This window comes from Rhinoderma darwinii, chromosome 5 (assembly GCF_050947455.1).
Source record: "Rhinoderma darwinii isolate aRhiDar2 chromosome 5, aRhiDar2.hap1, whole genome shotgun sequence".
Classification (NCBI taxonomy): Eukaryota; Metazoa; Chordata; class Amphibia; order Anura; family Rhinodermatidae; genus Rhinoderma; species Rhinoderma darwinii.
Genome location: NC_134691.1, coordinates 139,608,383 through 139,624,277, shown reverse-complemented (window position 1 = coordinate 139,624,277; position 15,895 = coordinate 139,608,383). Strand labels below are relative to the sequence as shown.

Sequence of the window (15,895 nt, the reverse complement as noted above, 5' to 3'; positions counted from 1 at the left end):
ACAGCTCCCCTGTTTGTAAAGATTCATATGTTGATGTTATATATATGAAAAAATATTATTATAAAAGAATACACCAAATAATCCTCACTCAAAGATTAATCTTAACTATCATTTCTACATAGAAAAAAGTTAGTACAAACTTTTCATGAATAAGTTTCTTGCCTGTTGTCTGGCTACAGAATCTCTTAACAACCTACTACAAATTCCCAGAAACAATGACCACTACATAGATCTATGGATGAAACAAAACCAAAACAGGACCAGACAGCTGTAGTTTTAGGGCTGTGCCTTTAAAGGCTGTGTGTTTATTTTGCACTCCCTCCTCCTCCCTCTCCGCTGCAGGAACGTGCAGTTAGAAAGCAGAAAAGGGATGAGGAGCTGAGTGACTACCAACTATACTCTGGAAAAACAACTTTATAACAAGTGTTTAGAAGATGGGTTAAGGATACCTCAATGACATGATGTAGAAGAAGCCAGATCCACCAACGTGCCCTGCAAACAAACCCCCAGTTGCTGTGGATACCCATCCTTGCCTGCACTTTTTTTGTTTGGTGGGAGGTGCCACCAAACTCATTCTGGTCCCAAATTGTTTTGTGAAACAAGTGAAACTTCTGGAGGATTGAAGGAGACCTGGTTTCCATTGGGTGCGCTCCTTGTTGCTGCAGTCTATGCAACAGGTAGGTTGGAGTGACGCCTAGCTCATCTCTTTGTTGTTGAACCTAAGTCCAAGGACAATGAGAGGTGGGAGGGGATTGTCCAGGACAGGACAGGACAGTGGAGACACACTCCATGCTTCACACCTAATATCTTCATCACCATCATGAGCTTCTTCTTCACCCATTCCCTTCCACTCATTAAAACCCCACAGCTTTATAGGATCAACTTGAATTTGAGGACTTTGCCTCATCAGGAGGGCAGCCCAAACAAAGAGGAACCTCCTTGGACACCCAACAGTCGGACTCCTGCTCACCCACTTGCTGGTCTTAATGAATCTACTATGAAGTTTACCTAAGTCATTGTGGATGGGGGTGAAGCTAATGCAGGACAAAAGTTTACTGAGAAAGTAAGAGAAATAGCTGTGGCTCTAGTAGTGTGCTCCTGACTAGACAAGGGAGGAGGGCGAGGGTGGGAGCGACAAACCTGCTGCAGAGCTCCAGTTCTTTGTTTGCTCGGAGAACTTGAACAAAAGGAAAAGTCTGAAGAACTCTTTATCTGCATCTCTATCTCGCAGCAGTCCTTCTTCTTCAAGCCTGGCTGTGGTCGTCTTCTTCAGAAACTCCTCCGGCATGAGGGACCTCAATGTCATTGTTACCTGCAAGTCACAAAGGGGCTTCAGAAGTTTCTTGTTTTAGAGGTGAGTTAAGTGGGATGTGGGTGGGCAGGGATCAGGTGTAGTGGAAGTTCATTCACTCACTAGCAGTTTGTGTTCCTTTACCTAAGCACATTGTATGTATTTACTTGAAGCTGGAGTTAAACTTCTACTACTACTTTACTATGTTTAGAGTTGTATTTTAGTATTACACAATTTGATATACTTTGCTTATAGGATATAACTTTTTGTACTTATTCGTTTCCTATATGACAATTTTGTAATTAATAGTTTCTGGAGTACAAATTCTTGACAAACACATTTTTATTATTGAAAATTTTTTTTTTTTTTAAGAATTTAATTCCAGCCATTACGTTGAATTAATTGTCTTATTATCCCTATGGCAGCAGTACAGTTTCAGTGGTTTACTGGAAACCTTTATGAAATAATTAGGTTTATATGCTTTTAAAAATGACGCCACAATATGTTTAACCAGCAGTGAAAAATTAGACAGTGGCAAAAAGTTTCCAAACTTTAGTAAAAGTATTCTCACGAGGAGAAGTTGTGACGCAGCGCTGAGAACTCACAAAAGCTTTTTGTAATATTAAATGTATCTATGAGTTACTTTGTTTATTACCATTATTTGAGTTCTTAGGAATTATTAAAAATTGCTTGAGGTCTGAACTTAGTGATACAAAGAAAGATCTGGTTCTTGAATTACGTGACACGTTGTACTATCTATGTGACGCACTAATAGCCTTTTTAGTCTCCAATAAATCCCAGATAGGTCGTTCTATAAACGCAATATTTGTAGCATTTTCCTTATTAACAGATTATTTACTCATTCCTATTGTGTAAATTGTATAGAAAGGTCACTAGGTTTGCAAACACTATTTATTATTCCCATTTTAAGAAACAGTAAGGGAAATGGTTAAATTATGATAATAGGTTGTATATACTTCAATGTGTCTGAATATTCCTGTGACCACATAAAAGCAATTCATCCAGATGTTGGACAAGAGAATGGTTTGCATTCAGCAAGCCATATGTAGCGAAAAGGGCATGTTTACCCAATATGGTGGGCGTTTATAAAAATGCATATGCCCATAACACGTATATGATGCTAGTTGCCAGCTGTGATATTTGTACATTAGGGATCTTTAGGTTACACATTTTATATCAATTATCTCATATATCTGTGTTCAATACAACACTAACTTTATATGTAGAAGATGAAATATTCCTAGTATTTTTATTATGTATTTACAATATAAGAATGTATTATGTGGCTTTTCAATAAAGAGTCACAATATGAGTGCCGTTCATATCCCGCCCCCCCCCCCCCATTCAGTTCTTGTGGCATCCATTGGTATAGTAATATTCATACTGGTGGAAGCTCGTTCTTTCATATCAATGAGTCATTGTTTTATTCCAACAGCGCTCTCTACAGCTACAGTGCCGTGTCATATTTTATTGTGCCACTTTCCATATATTCCAACATATTCATTCTTCTTTCAATAAAGATTAAATAAATGAGTGTTTTTTTTATTTTTTTATTATCTAAAGTGCTAATTAAATTTAAATTTAAACCAATTAACTATTTTTTATTAGTTCATATATTAGTAATTCATTAATTTATAACTTGGCAAGAAGATGAATATAGACAGGGGTTTATGTATACAGTGGGCATACATTTGGCTATTGAAAATAGTTGACTCGTTTATCGATATATGAACAAAAGTTTGATAATGTATCTAAAAATATTAAACTTTATATGTTTTTCATCATACAGAGCTTTTCATGGATTTGTTAAAGGTAGACGAGGCAATGGTTGAATTTGGTTTCCAAATTCGTTACCTTTAAGCACTGTAGAATATGAAGATACAAAGGGTTCTGAGCCTAGGATTTTTTTTTGAAATCGTGTTTGGATTAAACAGGTTCTGCACTGTTGGATTATATACATTTTTGATTTTGGGATTTGCCGAACACTTCCACTTGGATTAAAGAATAAACGTCATCATTGTGACATTGTTACATTACCAAGGTACATTTTACTTCTTCTTATTTCTTATCATAAAGCTTTTTCATTTTTGTATTCATTTATTTTGCATATAACCCTTTGTTCATATGAGTTGCTAATTTAAGATTATTGTATTGAATCTTGTATATATCTTTTATTAGCGTATTATTATAATGAGAATATTGATCTGATACATTTTTATTTTTTGTTGTTTGGAAAACGTAATTCGTTAAGACTGATCTTTACAGTCCATGATTATCATGCGATAAATTAGCAAACACGTGATTCTGCTTGATTTAGGCGGGAAATGTTTAAAGGAATATACACAGACTAACATATTCCTTTCATGGTTCCTTGGAATATTGTATGTTTGCATGAATGAGAAAGGATGGAGAGGCACGTGCCAGTGGTGACACAGTTAAGCATGACAAGCCAAATGATTACATTAGAAGGCATTTTAGTGAATTATGCCAGTAAATATTATGTGCAGAAGATTGTATAGACTATGTAGTGAGCCTTTTAACATGTTGTGCTATGTTTTTGGTTGATATTGTTTGGTTTTTAACTGGATTTTATGCTTTCTAAGATGGCCTCCTACAGGGCTGTATATTTGCTCATTCAAAGTTGACAGGGCTTTGTTTTCGGTCTCTGAGCTCGACATTCGACATTCTAATGAATTTTGCATGAACGAAATATGTCCAAATGGGTTTTAGTTATAATCTGCAACCTTTTTATCAAAAGGCTATCCGAGCCCAGCTGTGTGTTACCAATGAATGTATATTTAGACTGGCTGTGCATTACATGTAATTTTGGCCTTTTTAAGGTATACACAGAAAAATAATGTATATCTTTCTTCTATTGACCGTTCCATGAATGCTGATGCTATATACCATGGCTTGCTTTGCTGTATGTATCATATATTTAAAAAAAAAGCATGCACTTGCTGTCTATACTATACCATGCACAATGTATATGGTACAACCACTGTTGTTGCACATCTGCATAGTAACAAGGGGCTGTTTTTTATACAACACTGTTTATAAGTGACATTTGATTTAATTTATTACTATATTTTATGGTTGCCATCATTGACACAGTCCCACAAAACATCTGCTATACCACACGCACACTTCTTATATTATTTATCTTTCTTTTTGGTGTCATAATTTTATTGTGGAATTGAACAAGGGTTTGTATGGTATGGGCGTGTTTGTTTGTTTTTTAATGAATATTGGTTAGCATTTTGTTTGGTATAGCTACATATAATCCATTGTCATTGGCTTTTAATCTTTTTTATCATGTAGATCATCATAGATAGGGACAATACTTTTGACATCAAAAGCTTATATCACCCGTAGAAAACTATGGTTTTACTGGGCTATGAATCTCCCAGGCCTAAATTATAACAGAAAAATGTTGGATGTTGTGGACTGAGTATATATTGCTTTCCTGATGACGCATTGAGTTATAATTAGTATAGTACATACATTGCGTATAGAACATGGCCTTGAAAGTTAAAATTTTTAAGGAGAAATGCGTTGACGATGACATTTCTTCTACGGTAGTGATGTTTTATGTGTATCTTTCAACTTATGTAATGGATGATATCATAAAGCAAGGATAAAAATTTGTCATAGTTAAGGTTATCTGAACACATATAAGGTTCTGGTAACAATACTATAAAAAAATAAACATACATGGGGGCATTTATACAGTAATGTCAAAGAAAGGACTGGACTGGATACAGATACAACAAAAAATATATAAAAGAATCAGACAATGAGCAAAGAATACGTTTTATATTTGGAAAAAAAATTATATGAATAGCCAAAATGTTTGCCTATTCAGGAGCGGCCATGTTAGATTCTCAGAAAACTGACTCAACGAAGCTTAATAACGCTGAGTAACTGGAAAACCTCATGACCACATAATAGCTGGCAGACTGCACAATGAAGATTATGTAATGTTGCTTAACTACGCATATTTTATACTAAAAGAACTGAACAGAGTAGAAAATGAGTAGACGTTCTTTTCACGAAACTTTCTAGCTGAGCAATGCAAATCTTCCTGATGTCTCAATATCACGGTTTATAGAGAAGATCCCTATTATAATGACTTTATTCTGCATTGGGAGTAAAGAAAGAATTTAGGATTTTATAGACTTTGCACAACATTAAATAATATGTAAAGTGTTTTACTATGTCCTAATGTTCCTATCTAGAGCAGCCAATGCTACTCATTACAGAAATAACCATAAAGCCGAGCTCTATAAAGATCTTGTTGGCTGTGACAAAACGACTTTGCTTGGAAGTGCTCAGTGTGAATCTTAATAGACACACCCAGAGCATTTTCATTTAACTGCATATTTCTATGGTTAATACATTATGTTGGTTACTTCGAGCATGATATATTCCACACCTTCCGCCTAAATTCCTTCCAGGAATTCTCAGAAATAAATGTCATTCAGAGGGATCTCTACTTCAAGAATGCAACATGCAGATTGGGCAGCAGTTTTCAAACTCTGAATGCTTCATCGCTTTTGTATTCCTACCGTTATGTAAAATGCAACCCGCTTTTGTACTGTATCTGAATAGCTGGCACAGTATTTTCCATTCAGCCTCCCTGCTTCCAACTCACTCAAACTAATGAAAGAAATACCCCAGAATTCTAGCCGAGTTCTTAAGAAACAAGTTGGAGTATTAAGAAAATAGGGCTTTAGTGGGCCTTCTTGGTTAAAGTTTTCCATTTATATTGTAAGATCCCACAAGGAGGAATCTTAAGTTCTTTTGTAGCAGTGTGTACATATTTATGCTGTGTCACGTCTCATGGGCTCTTTGTTACCCACTGTACAATGCTGTAGAGAGCACTGGTGCCTTAGAAATGCGTTGACTTTTCTTCCATCTGGGTTTGCTAGCTGAACGGTTATGTAACCCAAGAAAAAAAATATATACATTCTACATTTTTGTTTAAGGTCTCTTACATTCAATGGGAATCGGTTTTTAGAATCTTTCAAAAAGTCTTCTGAAAGACCAAGACATTGTAAATCAAGGCATACTAGATGTGGTTCCCCCGTGATTCCGTTGTTGCATCATCTAAGCAATAAAATAAAAAGATACATTATGTTTTAATGATTTCATAAAACAGTACTGTATGCTTGGGTAATTGGAGCTCATAATAGTGATTTGTTTGATAGAAATATTTTAATTATCAAAATATTCACAGGTACAATATTGTGAGAGCCTATGTAACTGTAAGCACAGTTGGTTTAACTGAAAACAATTATTCCAGGGTGAAGGTGTATTCCAGGGGTATCCAGTGTAATGCAGTTTATATACATATATATGTTCTAATAGTATAATAATGATAGCAAATTAAAAATATTTTGAGACAGATTTGCAAAGCAAAGATATTTGGTGGTATATATATGTTACCATTAACTTTAGTGGGGTTAATGTAGCAGCGTATACTGAGGGTAAAGCCATGAATATATATATATATATATATATATATATATATATATATATACATACATTCACTTCTATACCAGTCTGAAACATTTGCCTTATTGAAGTCAATGGTGACCAAACGGATGCAAAGTAATGCATATTTTTTGTCATCCAACCTTAATGATAGCAAAAAAACACTAATCCGTTTTCTTTACAGAACCCCAGAGCACAGCCTGCAGCATGCTACTGAATTATGGCAAAATGCATTCTGGCATTATTTTGTATACCTCAGAATTGAATGGAATTATTTGATGGATCCATTCCTTCAAGTCTTTTTGGATAAATATTTTTATAAAAATATGTTGTATACTTTTAGACTTATAGATTAATACAGATACCGTGGGTGTGACATCTCCGCTTTCCAGTTATATCAGATATATATATATATATATATATATATATATATATATATATACACACCCATGTGTCATCCAATACAATTATTTTTGTGGATACCTTGTATCTGCGCCATTGTTCATTGATCAAATTGCTTGGTATAGAAAAAGGTTGTTTCACATTACTTGAAGACATCTACTCTATGTGTTTAGGATACGAGCATGCATTGTCCAGTTAGAGGCTCAACAAATTAATTTTAATCTATTACCAGTTTGAGAATACATTAGGGCATGGGTTACGTGTGCTTCAGCATAGTTTTGTTAAGTCAAATGTTTGTGGTTCCGTTGGACATTTTTAAGATTTTTTGAAGCTTCAGTTGCTCTTTTCCCATTTCTAAATTTGTGTTCTCTGTTATGGCCTTTATAACATGTGTCTCTTAAATTCAAGTTTTTGTTTTTGTCATGAGAGCTATACATAATGTTTATGTTTAATCTATAGTATTGGTTAGTAATGCCCTTCCGTAACATAATTGCATTGTAACTATACAGACACACACACAATTTTATATATATATATATATATATATATATATATATATATATATATATATATATATGTGTGTGTGTGTGTCTGTGTACTGCCTCTGCTTGTCATAATGTGAGGACCCTGCTTGTGTATCTACCTGTGCTGAGATATGACGAAGATATTATGACAAACATATTTTGATGCAATAAAAAATTCTATATAGAAAAGAGTAGTATGGTTCTACTCTATAATGACATGACATTGCTAATAGTTTTTATTTATTTTTATTTATTCATATAGCATAAACCTATTCTGCAGCGTTGTAATTATTCACTGTCCCAAGTGGGGTTCACAACTTAAATTCCCTATCTGTATGTTTTTAGAGTGTGGGAGAAATCCAGGGTACTCAGTGGAAACCCATGCAAACACGGGGAGCACATACAAACTCCATGCAGATGTGGTCCTTATTCAGATTCGAAGCCAAGACCTCAGTGCTGCAAGGTAACAGTGCTAACCACTGAGACACTGTACTGCCCCTTATGTAGCTTCATATAAATGGTGTGTGATTCTGTTTTATACTTCAAATCCCATATCTCTGTTACTAGTAAAAATGGTTGAATAGTATTGGTCACATGCTTATAGATGTTGGCACACTACATGAATTAACTACACCAAAGAGTAGAAATACTGTCAGATTGTATCATAACATAGCTGCCAACTGTTTCTAATTTCAAGGGCAATGTAGTATATAAAAATGTGTCCCTAAATTTTGTCCCTAGCACTTTCCTATTTTTCAATATTCTTCATTCCTTTTATGTTATCGCTTTATGATATATTTAATGTTTCCCATAAATTCCTATTGTACACTTGATATATAAATGTTTTGTTTTTGTATAGTATCACAAGTAAGAATATACACTGCTAGGCCAAGTTCAAGTTGCGAGGTAGTGTGGTGCCTGTATCGCACAAAAGACATTCAAGCAGCAAAATCGGCATCTCTTATTTTTTGGAGTGGGTGTGCATGATGAGGATTGTAGTACTTCAAGCATTAAGGAAACAGTACAGCTAGGACGAAACGGATCAGCAGAACAAGTAGAATATTCTAAAATACTGGCGTCTATCTAATTTAGATGTCATTTTCTTCTCACGATGTCCAGTTGGGCAGTGATCCCATTATTTAGAATCTAATAGATTCAGAAAGATCAGGGCTGTAGTATTAAGAGGGCTCATGGTGGCAGTTTTTTTTGTGTTTGTAATTTGTCCGATTACATGAAAAAACAAGGAACAAAATGGACTGCTGCACTGCAAAATGGACTGCTGCCTTACATTAACATTTGTGGGCCAAATGGGGTGTTTTCATAAAAACAATATAGACAACAATAGAATGGTGTACTAACAAAAATAAAATACGTTTTCCCTATTTGTTGTATTGCAATAGGAGACAAGACGCATATTGTTCTCCCATTGATAGGGCATTATTCAGCCATCTTGAAACACTTGGAAAGCTGCTCACGTACGTTTTGTGTTCTTGACAGAGATGAGAAATGACCAGTAAATCTCAGGAGCCCGTGATCTTGGCAAGCTTGTCCACACCCTCCATTTTATTCCTGAAACTACCTCAAGAACACTTCAATAGACAGACCTAAGAAATATAACTATACAACTTTGATTAACAACTGTTACTCTTAATCCAAAAAATATAGGCTTCTTGATTATTCTTTTGTACGATAAAATGTCCACTATCCTTTCTTGGAATTCGCTGTCTTTTGTTGTCTTTCTGACACCCTTTTGAGTCTCGGTGCATTAATATGAGTAGGAGAGATGTCAATGGACTTCTTGGCAATAGCAGAGGATTTCAGGGGTATTGTATAACATACAAGGCCTGAATCACTGTGTGGCAAATCTGTATGCAACACCAGGCGTATTTTCCTAATGTATTCTGCTGGTGTATTTCTATACTTTGTGAGCATTCATTAGCCCCAGCGCAGCGCAACTTACAATAGAAGTCATACTAAAAAGGGACTGTTTATCTGTGAGGAGAGAAATATAATCAAGGACATCTTACACATCTCCCAACATTTTTATGACACCAGTGATCCATAAATGTTTCAGATCTTCTTGCCCTTCATGAGCCGTGTCATATTTCTTTCTTTTCAACTACCCAAGCTGTCATAGAATACAGTGCATCACGCTATTATTTCTAGGTAGCAAGCACATAAAAGGTCCAGTCACCCATGTTTGCCGTGTTATTAGTTTAAAAACTTACAATAAACAGAGTAAAAGAGATAGATCTAGTCCGTGTTACACTTAAGGTGCCAAGGAAGCCCTCAAGCCAGCAGACAATGTGATACATTAAATTGTGGGACTGAACCACATAGCTATTGCTAGTATTTCTGTCATATGTTCTATTCAATAACACCCCAAGCGTCTGTTTATACACGTAGTGTCGCTGCTAGGGAAAGTTTTATTGAACAGAGAGGCCGGTAGGTTGCTCAGATGGTATGGAGACAGCGATGCCTACAAAAAGGTCCAGAAGGCCCACAATCTTCTGTCCCTGGATGACTGACATATTTGTAAAGGGTAAAGTGCTTTACTAAGGTCCAGCATATGAAGCCAGTTTTAGCAGAAGATTTGACTAGTGTGGCATGACAGTAAGAACAGTCTCCTAATAGTTTCAAAGAGATAAATGACCTTTTTAATTATATGAAAGAAGAATGATCACATTCTGTTGATGAGAAGTGATGGCAGAAATGGAGGAAAGTTGTAAATGAGACATATACCCTGGCCAGTAAGTGCCATTCAGTACCTATGGTATGAAGTACTGGAGTTCATTGATGTGTTATTCCTATGGGTGTTAACATTGATGTCAGATGCCATGTTATTGATTTTTAAAGGGTCATGTAGAGCTTACGTCCTATTTTGCACAAATTTACAGAACTGCATGTTATAAATAATAATTATCATGCATCAACATTTCAAATATATTTTACACTACGTTTTTCCCATTACAACTCAAACCTTATAATATCTGAATAAAAACTTTATGAAAGATCAAATGGTACCTATGACCTCACCAAACACCCTTGTATCCCTTGCCATTCTGCAAAATCAGGACCACTGCCGAATTGACCACTTCTTTTAGGATCTATGAATCAGCATGCTTATGTATGTCCCTGTGAAAGTTTGAAATATAGGAAGACGATCCCTTCCCTAGAGAAACTAGAATCCATGGTTACTTATAGAACCGGAGGTTGGAGTCCAACATATAAGGTCTTCGAGTCAGATTACTATAACAATCTAACTACGTCACAATTATTGGCCACCAAATTTCCTATTTTTCATTAGTCAATAAAATTTACTTGGGCAACGAGGTCTGGACTATGAAACATATGTTATGATGAGGTGGCCTGGTCGCCACAGTCTGGTGTATGATAAATTGGAAGTAGAACTAGGATTATTATGTGTATGGCCAAGACTATTTCAGTTTCTGAGTGCAAATTTTTTATTTTTCTATCTTGAAATTCTTAATGTCTTTTTATCTTTTCTCTTTATTTTGTAGGAGATGGCTTGTGGGGTAACTAAATAACATTGTAATGTCTACTTCTAGTATCAAATCTATGTAGTAGTTCTCATAAATTCACAAAGAGGAAATGTGGTAACAAATGTTAACATCTATTTACATTGGTCACTTATTCTGGCCCGCTCTAACTGCATTGTTCACACTACAATTTACATATAAAACATAACTGGTGAGTATTAGATAGAAACCAGTTCATTCATTACCTCTTCTTACTATTGACAAAAATACTGTTTTTGTTTAATGCCAAATTGTTTTGTATAATGTAATTGAAACAAAGGCTGGCTTTGTATATGGCCTGTCAATCATCCTTCTGCTTCATTAAGTCACCCAATCATATAGGAGGCAGACTAATGATTGACAGCGTCTTCCCAAGGGGGCTGTGTGTTGTTTGTGGTATTTTAGTTTTATATGATGTACTGACAAGTGTACTGGTGAATTTTATGATCTTGGCTCGAAAGACAGTGCACTTGGCACTACAGTATGTTGTTTTTTGTTAACTAAACCAAGAATTTTGATGTTTGTTTGCTATGCTAGTTGCAGTCATAGTGATACTATTATTATTATTATTATTATTATTATTATTATTCAGGAGTGTTTGGCCTAGTGATAACCTGGAAGATATTAAAACGACTATAAGAGGTGAACCGAGACAGCAGTAGTGCAATTATACTGTAATGACTGATAAATTGCTCTTTAATTTAGTTTTCCAACATAGAAAACTAAAATGAGGCAAGCATATGATGAGAGCAACTATTAAGTCTGAAATTCTTATTATTCAAATTATTGCATATTACAAATTTCTCATTGAGCCCAATTCCGTTACTATTTGGTGATTTTGTCTCACATGAAATCTTAATGACCGAGTATTTTGAATATTTATCTTGAGTGATGCTTTTTAAAGCAATTATTTCCGCTTCATGGTGAAAAATTTTGAAAAGTTATTCTTTATTATTCTTCTTTGCTACTGAAATTGCCACCCTAAAGAAAAATTAGCCAAAAGCCCCACCGTAATTTGCAAGTGAAGGTGGGAGATGCAGCGTTAGACAGGGCAATAATAATGACCGAAACTGAGCAGAGCTCCCGCAGGAGCAGCTTCAGGCATTGTACAGTTCCCTATGCAACAGGACAACCCTGTCTAAAACAGCTTTTTCCGCCATCGCTTGCAAATTTTGTCAGGAGATGCCCATTTTGTTTGCCCTACCTCCTGATCATGACATATTTCTACACTAGGGAAAATAGTGGTCATAGAAAGTTGCTAATGTGCTGGGACCCTCAACAACATTAACTTTGTATAGTAACTAGTCGTAACCAATGAAAATAACACATGCCATACCCAAGATGAGGACAGTTGCCCAACATGTTAAATATTACCACTTGTATGGAAGTTAAAGGGATTCTCCATCTGAGATTACACAAATAGTGTCCTGAACTCATTTAATGTGATCCCTTCGGTCCTGATTGGATATTCCTGATCTTACCAGCACTATGAAAAGTCATTGATTCTAATAGCTTCTTATAGTGCTGTACATAAGAATCATGTCATTGCAATGGTTGTTTATTCATGCTCAAAGATTCTAAATTATGGAAATCTTAGATCAGAGCCAAAGGATTGCATCCAGCACGCCTTTGATCTGGAAATCCATAGATGTAATCTCCGGACATGGCAGAATGTCACGTCTGAAGATTTAAAAAAGTCCAAACCCCTTTTAAAGTCTGGGATTATACAGTTGATGGTCTTGAAATCCTGATGATACTTAATCTAACAAAAAATTTTCTCACTTCCAACCCACAACACCTAAAACGTACAGAAGATTCAGAATCCAGAAGTAAATAGTGCAGGTAGGACAGTCGGCAGTATGTAACATAAGAAAAAAAGGCTGAAGATGGAGTTGAAATTACTTGGGAGATTTCAACCCTGATGCCACCAAGTGGAAAAATCCTGAATATTTTTTTTCAATGTATATATATATATATATATATATATATATATATATATATATATATATATACAGTGAAGGAAATAAGTATTTGATCCCTTGCTGATTTTGTAAGTTTGCCCACTGTCAAAGATATGAGCAGTCTAGAATTTTTAGGCTAGGTTAATTTTACCAGTGAGAGATAGATTATATATATATATAAAAAAAAAAAGAAAATCACATAGTCAAAATTATATATATTTATTTGCATTGTGCACAGAGAAATAAGTATTTGATCCCCTACCAACCATTAAGAGTTCAGCCTCCTCCAGACCAGTTACACGCTCCAAATCAACTTGGTGCCTGCATTAAAGAGAGCTGTCTTAAATGGTCACCTGTATAAAAGACTCCTGTCCACAGACTCAATTAATCAGTCTGACTCTAACCTCTACAACATGGGCAAGACCAAAGAGCTTTCTAAGGATGTCAGGGACAAGATCATAGACCTGCACAAGGCTGGAATGGGCTCCAAAACCATAAGTAAGACGCTGGGTGAGAAGGAGACAACTGTTGGTGCAATAGTAAGAAAATGGAAGACATACAAAATGACTGTTAATCGACATCGATGTGGGGCTCCATGCAAAATCTCACCTCGTGGGGTATCCTTGATCCTGAGGAAGGTGAGAGCTCAGCCGAAAACTACACGGGGGGAACTTGTTAATGATCTCAAGGCAGCTGGGACCACAGTCACCAAGAAAACCATTGGTAACACATTACGCCGTAATGGATTAAAATCCTGCAGTGCCCGCATGGTCCCCATGCTCAAGAAGGCACATGTACAGGCCCGTCTGACGTTTGCAAATGAACATCTGGATGATTCTGAGAGTGATTGGGAGAAGGTGCTGTGGTCAGATGAGACTAAAATTGAGCTGTTTGGCATTAACTCAACTCGCCGTGTTTGGAGGAAGAGAAATGCTGCCTATGACCCAAAGAACACCGTCCCAACTGTCAAGCAAGGAGGTGGAAACATTATGTTTTGGGGGTGTTTCTCTGCTAATGGCACAGGACTACTTCACCGCATCAATGGGAGAATGGATGGAGCCATGTACCGTCAAATCCTGAGTGACAACCTTCTTCCCTCCACCAGGACATTAAAAATGGCTCGTGGCTGGGTCTTCCAGCACGACAATGACCCGAAACATACAGCCAAGGCAACAAAGGAGTGGCTCAAAAAGAAGCACATTAAGGTCATGGAGTGGCCTAGCCAGTCTCCAGACCTTAATCCCATCGAAAACTTATGAAGGGAGCTGAAGATCCGAGTTGCCAAGCGACAGCCTCGAAATCTTAATGATTTACAGATGATCTGCAAAGAGGAGTGGGCCAAAATTCCATCTAACATGTGTGCAAACCTCATCATCAACTACAAAAAACGTCTGACTGCTGTGCTTGCCAACAAGGGTTTTGCCACCAAGTATTAAGTCTTGTTTGCCAAAGGGATCAAATACTTATTTCTCTGTGCACAATGCAAATAAATATATATAATTGTGACAATGTGATTTCTGTTTTTTTTTTAAAAATATAATCTATCTCTCACTGGTAAAATTAACCTAGCCTAAAAATTCTAGACTGTTCATGTCTTTGACAGTAGGCAAACTTACAAAATCAGCAAGGGATCAAATACTTATTTCCTTCACTGTATCTCTTTGCTAACAAACATATACAAAAAGAAGGCAAAGAGTAGGGGATAAAAGAGCATGAGTGAGTCATAGGATAAGACTCGGGTTTCTCCAATAATGTTCTCTAGGCTTGGAGAACTCCGCCATTATAAAAAAAGGTTACACTTTCATTGAACATGTAGCATATTAAGAAAATCTGCTAGCTCAACCCTTCATCAGTCCTTTAAATGTTTCATGTATGAGATGCATAATGCTGGAACGCTCTTCTTCAATTCTAATAATACCAGTCTATATCATTTATATAGTCAGAGGCAATTTTGTAAAATATAATTTTCTAAATCATTTAATATACAGATTGGTAAAGGACCCATGAGACTTATTGCCCCGGCCCCCAGATCACTGTCAGACAAACCATGAAATAAAGTTTAATCATTATATAATTACAAATGTGTACAACTTTCTAATATACTTTGTGTTTTAATTTCTCATGGTTCTCAAGATGTCTGCTTGCTGTTGGTGCATGGCTAGGGCCTATAAATGCTCAGCTGATTTTACGGGGCCTACTGTGTATGAAGATAACATTCAGCACACCATTACACCATCACAACTAGCCAGAACTATTTGTGCAGTTTGCATTCATTTTTGCCCCTTTCAATTTCATTGTAAGGATGAATTCACACACGGCAGATTTGTTTCGGAAATTTCTTCGACTGAACCTTTCATCTGAATTGGGCTTGCAGAAATCCATAACCCCATTAACATGAATGGGATGGTTTTTCAGTTACAGAAATTTCTGCAACAAATCTGCCACGTGTGAATTCACCCTTAAAGGGGTTGTGACACCACAGACATTGATGGTATATCCACAGGATATGCCATAACTGTCTGATAGATGCAGGTCCCACCTCTAGGACCCACACCTTTCTTCCCCCGTATTGGGGTCTCAAGTGGGATGTGAGCTATGCAGTTTCCGTAATGCCCATAGAAGTGAAAGATAGTTAGGGAAACAGTGTAGCACAGCGAACTA

The 15,895-nt window shown here is 36.2% G+C and overlaps 1 long non-coding RNA gene across 2 annotated transcripts in view; it reads left to right on the top strand.

The window, feature by feature from the left end:
- Positions 1-379: 379 nt before the first annotated feature.
- The window catches only part of LOC142652728 (uncharacterized), a 296,530-nt gene continuing 281,014 nt past the window's right edge, over positions 380-15,895 (top strand). For both annotated transcript variants that reach the window (XR_012847904.1, XR_012847905.1), the window contains exons 1-2: positions 380-1,354; positions 3,102-3,353. This is a non-coding gene — a long non-coding RNA (uncharacterized LOC142652728). The remainder of the gene's footprint in view (positions 1,355-3,101; positions 3,354-15,895) is intronic.